The 6,079-nt window shown below is 39.5% G+C and overlaps 1 pseudogene; it reads right to left on the bottom strand.

Moving 5' to 3' along the window:
* Window positions 1-280: 280 nt before the first annotated feature.
* Window positions 281-2,291, bottom strand: LOC149258197 (molybdopterin biosynthesis protein CNX1 pseudogene; annotated as a pseudogene).
* Between the last annotated feature and the right edge of the window lie 3,788 nt (window positions 2,292-6,079).

The raw sequence follows: 6,079 nt of genomic DNA, 5'->3' as shown, positions 1-6,079 counted from the left end.
CTATATTTGGACCCATTACAAGCTGTTCATCGCTTGTATGGATGAAATTAATTGGATGCAAGCTATGCCTTTGAAACTATCACTTAACAACCAATACTGCAAGGCACTCGGACGGATCCTTTGGATCCCATTCGGCACGAAAATAGGTCAAGTAACTATCGACGATTTCGTGGCTTGGATAGCACAAATCACCACAGATAGAAATCTATACACGTATCCGATAATCCTGGCAGGTAACCATGATTTAGAGACAGGTGTTTGAGTTCTGTGCCAAGTTTTGCTATGGCATTGCTGTCACTACTACAATTCCGCCCTTTAGATTATCTTGCAGCCGATCACCATTTGCGTCCACGTTTAGAGTGCGATTAAATCCCAAGTCAAAATATAGATGATAAGGAGAACCGCGAATGAATGATTTCACAATGATGGCAGTACTTATGGTCCATGCTTTTATACCCTTCTGAATCCCAGAGACCAGAAAGGACATTCTCCACAGTTCTTCATATGTTGTGGCAAGAAACCTGCGCTGCCCATCCAGCTTTTCTGACAAAGAATTTATCACAGAAACTGCCCTTGAACCACTTCGATCAGGCCCAGCACCAGAGGGTACAGTATCGCTCACAGTCAGGACTGCTACCTTTACACTTGTATCACTATGTTCTTCTTGAGAATTCTTGAATATATTTTCATGTTTCGCACTTGAAAGTTGACCACTTAAAACATTGTCCATGGATACCGATGTCTGGGGAACAGGCATGCTGCTGACATCAGAAATTAACAGTGCCCACACCATTGTCCCTGCTGGAAGTATTTATTTCCTGCGGGCAATTCTAATAATGCATTTGCAGACTTCATGCTTAAAAAGCGGCTACTAACTTGATGTCCTGTGCTTACAGCAACAAAGCCAGGGTAACCAGATCCATTTCTTGTTCCCAATGAATTATAGCACGGTGATATCCAGGTCTTAAAGGGTCTAATGTTCTTGGTTCTGAAATGCGAGCTTGTACTCTCCAAAACCTGGGATCTCTCCAACCAATTAAGTGTCGGATTGCAGGAATAGCCATAAAATAGAAACAAACTAAGCAACTGACAGGATTGCCCGGCAAACCAAATGCAAGAATATTTTTTCCTGGCCTTGTTTCTGTTGATGCAACATTGATGGTTGCAAATGTTATTGGCTTTCCAGGCTTCATACAAACCCTATTAAAATATATAGTACCACGTCTCTCCAATAAATGCTTTATAAAATCCTTGTCTCCCATGGAAACACCACCTGATGATAAGAGAATATCCACCCCAGCAGAAACAGCTTTATCCAGCTTGGCTTCCAACTCTTCTTCTTCATCACATGCAATACCTAAATCCAATACTTTACATTGCTGCTGTGTAGCAGCTGCTAGTAGCATAGCCCGATTTGAATCCCGAATCTTACCAAGACCTATGAAATCTGATGCTGGATCTACTAACTCATCCCCTGTTGAAAGGACTGCAATTGTGGGTATTGGATAAACCTTGACCATAACAACTCCAATTGTGGCCAGCAATCCAATTTCTGCAGCACCTATTCTCTCACCAGATTTCAATACGACTGCCCCTTTTTGAATATCATATCCTTTCAGACATTAAAGCGGAAAGAAATGGATTTGAGGGTAGACCATTCTGTGGCCAAGTTGTTCCTCTTTGATAATCTGAAATAAGGGACTTGTGCTTTCTACTTGTTGCAAACTCAGATAAGATGAGTCCTGAAGATGAGCTTGATTCCGAATCTATACAAGCCACTCCAGAACCAAGTAATGTCCTCGATCCTACTTCATCATAAACGCTTGAAGCCCCAGTGGCATGGTCACCTTTTTTGGATTTCCTTGTCCACGGAAGTATTGAAACTTTATCTTCTGATTCACTTCATCTCTTAATATCAGACCTTCCATTAGGTGTTTTGTGTTCTCTGTCAGCTGATACTATCTGTTTTAACTGAAACATTGATACTACAGGACTGATATTTGGCACACTATCACTTTGAGAATCCCAATCTTCCTTTACAGCACTCGGCAATGTTTTGTCATCAACTGGTCTTCAGATTTTTCCTGGAGGTTTCCCTTGCAGAATTTTGTCGATGTTGCATGTGCGCCAATGTCAAAATAAGATGACTCAAGTAGTCCCAATACAGTTGAAGAATTTAGATGCCAACATAAAGACATAATGGATGGATAATTGTGTATTGCTGCTCTAAGGGCCTGCAAAGCTTCGAAATGAATGACTGGATGTGCCACTGTAGAAAACCTCTGTACCATGATAATTGAAACCATATGAAGATAAAACTTGACCAAATTCATCAACAGTAGAGTCTGATGTATGCTTTGCTTTCTTTTGTTTGTGCAGGGATAGAAGTTTGAAGTTTGCTGCTGTGAAGAGCTGAAGATAAATTACATAATTTAAATCAATACATTAAATGATTTCTTCTTCAAAACCCTGTTTTGAAGAAGAATCTATCTCATGTTGAGACGGAGTCTAACAGAACCCATCATGATTTGGGCCAAAACCATGGAAAAATTTCGACATGTGATGGATGAGGATGATAGTACTCGTTGAGACGAATCCAACACAGTGAAAATCATCTGATTCTAAGTTGTAGAAATGGAGTTATGATTTTTTTATGTTAAGAAGTGGGTTTGGAAAAGAAGAGTTAAGGTCGGCTTGATGTTAATAAGCCTTATGATAGCTTAACAAGCCCTAGTTGGATGTTTTGTGGGATCCCTTGTATTTGATATAAATTCAAGGTAAGTGAGCTTCATTTTAGCTCATCCAAAGTGTGGAACACACAACAAGAGGAGCTTGTTAAAGGAGAAGACAATTTCTGTCTTGGCCGCAGACAATAGAACGAAACCAATGTGGAAAAGGAAGCCTATTAGGGCTACTTTTTGTGACCAAATTGTAGAGCAGGAGGTCCAAGGAGCAGAAGGTAAGTTCTAAGGGTTTAAGGGTTTGTTTGAGTGTGGATTGTCCCTAAAATAGGTAGTCGCAGGCCTGTGAACGTAATCTGAAGCATGTCACAATGAATTTAAGAGGGGTCGAGGACTGTGTGAGGGCTAGAACAACCCAGAATTGCAGTGGAGTGGAAAAAACTCTCAAGGAAGGACAACCGTAGCCTTAAGGAGTAAATCTGGGAAGAAAACAAGGGTTGGAGTGATTGTGGTTTTTCGTTAACTAGACCAAGGTTGACTGCAAAGAAACATACCTTAAACAATGAGAAAAGGTATGTGCTTTGGTACATTATTGTGGTTATTTGATTCATGTTATTGGATCAATTTGACTAGCAGCCTGTGGGAGCCAATTGGGAGGCTTGTCTTGATGGTTGAAAGTATCATCTAGGAGTAGATCTCACACTGATTGGATTGGGCATCATTGGACTAGTGGAGGGCATCATGTTGATGGCCCAAAGTAGCCCTTGACAACCAGTCCTAAAGGAATTGTGACAACTGAAGGTTGGGTGAAGTTTGGAGCCTAATGTGTAGCTCTCTAATGGACGAAAGAGACTACTAGATTAGCAGATTGGAGCTTAGGTATTGGCAAACCTAGAAGAGTAGATTGGATCAACCTGTTTTCATTGTAGCAGGAGTGACTTGTAGCAGTGATAGGTGGAAACCCTTGTGGAGACTCTTGTCCTTTGATGGACTAAGGGGTGGCTAGAGAGTAGAACGAGAGTGAAGGACCGACAAGACAAGATACAACATAGAGCCTGCAACATGATTGTCATTGTATCTTGTATTCCATAGACATTTGTATTATTTAGATCCATTTAATATAACGAAGATTCAGTTGTACATATTTGTACAATATTTTGTAAAAAGTTGTCTATACTTGTGCATGTGTGATTTACTACTTTGTATTTTGCATTGTGCAAAGTAGTTCTGTTGAGATTCTGGGTTTGGTAGCATAAGATATTCTAAGATTTTAACCTAGACCCAAGATTGTGGAAATTCAACACTACACAATTATATTGGGCTCCCACAAGGTGAGTAACTTGGTCGAATGTGCCCTTTTTGTAGAAACTATTGGATCTGTCACTTGATTTCCTCATTTTCTAGAATAGAGTGATGGTAGATTGGCCCATCGACAGAGGTGGGAGAGGGCTCAGATCGATTGAATGCTTGACCTAATAGTGCAAAGGTACCCATGTGGGTGAGGAGAAGATGTCTGTGTATTCTTCCCTGACCTTATCCAATTGCCTTTGCTGCATGGAGAAGCCCTGTGTGGAGAAGCCCTACGTGTCCATGGTATTCTCCTTACTCTGAGAGTGAGTCAAGAAGAAGACACATTTCCTGATCTAGGAGACATTGACCATTCTGGATTTGTTAGTAGAGATTAAAGAAATGGAAGTAGGTATGATTACCTCTTTTATACTGTATAGTTTTATGCCCAAAGTAATAATAACACTACAAGGTCTAGACTAATACACAACATGTTGTTTCCACAGGTATGGTTGGCATAACAAAACATCACAAACTTTAAGGGGAGCAACATCACATAATACCTTGTCCATGAAAGGGTTGATGTTGTAAGGAAGGTGACACTGTCGGCTGACGCAATATCTTTCCCTTGGTGGAGCCACCTGATGGTGTATGGCTGCGGGTGTGGTGTTATCGGCAAGCTAAACCACTTAATGATCTTTGATGAGATGAGGTATTTTGACTCCTACTATCCGTAATGAGACACAATGGAGAAAACTTCACCCACATTTGTGAGTGAAATATATGCTCACCTTCCTCCAAATCTTGGGACTCACTTGGTTGGACCTTGGTTGTGGCAAGGGTGCCACTGGCTTCCACATCAATGATCTATTTACCTTGTCTAGATTTGGTTCAGAGTTGAAATCTACATATGACTCTAAATATTTTATCTTGGCCACCGGTGACTACTTTGTGCGATAGTCATTTGTGTTAGGTGTGGGGCTCTAGTGGAACTCACACCACTTTCTTGTGTTTTGCTTCATCTTCCCATTACCATTATTTGTTTGCAACTTGGATGGGTTGTCCTAGGGTGTTCCATCCTAGAATTGTCCTTTGTTTTGTGATTTTTGGATGCCTTTTCCATGCTTCTACTATGAAGGATTAATAGATCCAAAGCCTCGCTTCTTCTATTTAATTTTTTTCTAATTATTTACAATATATCGGTATGCTATACAAAACAAGAAGATGTCCAAGAACTCCATTTATGTTTATATGTATCTATGCAATATAAACACTATACTTGAGCGAAATATGTCACTTAGAGTCCTTGATTCCCATCTTGGTGCAAAAGGTATGAAATATATTTATGAAATTTGGCACCTCTTGGTCCCTTTCCTGCCATAATGTGGTCCATGTATTGGTCTTTGTAACTTTCAACAAGGTAATATTGTTCCTTAACAACATCCCTAAAAATTTCCAAGTGCGTGCAACTAAAAATAGCGTGTATTCCTCCGTGACCCTTTTCTCATAGTAATTTTCCTACCAGTTCTTGAGACGGGGGGTATCCTTAAGGAGTGCAAAAGTAATATTTTCTCTATCAAAAAAATTATTGACCAAAAAATATCCTTTAACCAATTTTCTAGATAATCCGCATCTATCTATCATTCAAATATAGGAATATCAAAATTAACTTGTACCTTAAAGGGGGTGATGCTTTCGAAGTGACCATTGGATGAAGATGCAGTACCTATTTGTATCTGTTGAAGCATATGGGAAAATTATTCATTATCTTGTTCCTTTGTTGCTTGAGGGATTCTTTGAACAATAGTTTGATAGGATTTCCTACTCCTTTGTCTTTCATTTATTTTTCCATGGGAGGTCATCGAGTTTGGAGAGGATGGTCTTGTAAGGGCTCAAGTAGTTCGATTCCCAATTCCTTATACCCCGACCTTGTTGGGAACATGCACAAAAAAATAGAGAAAGAGTAGACTGCTTTGATACCACTAATATAAATTTATGAAGGGAACAAAATGAAGTATATATTTAAAACAAAAACACAAAAATAAATAAAAAATCAACTTAAATTAATAAATGGCTTATATTGAAACTATATACATGCATAATGAAAGCAA

The sequence above is a fragment of the Pinus tabuliformis genome, chromosome 6 (genome assembly GCF_031772625.1).
Source record: "Pinus tabuliformis cultivar Carrire ecotype Pingquan chromosome 6, CPIR1, whole genome shotgun sequence".
In the NCBI taxonomy this organism is placed as follows: Eukaryota; Viridiplantae; Streptophyta; class Pinopsida; order Pinales; family Pinaceae; genus Pinus; species Pinus tabuliformis.
The sequence above is the reverse complement of the archived record's forward strand: the minus strand, read 5'-3'. Positions and strand labels throughout refer to the sequence as shown.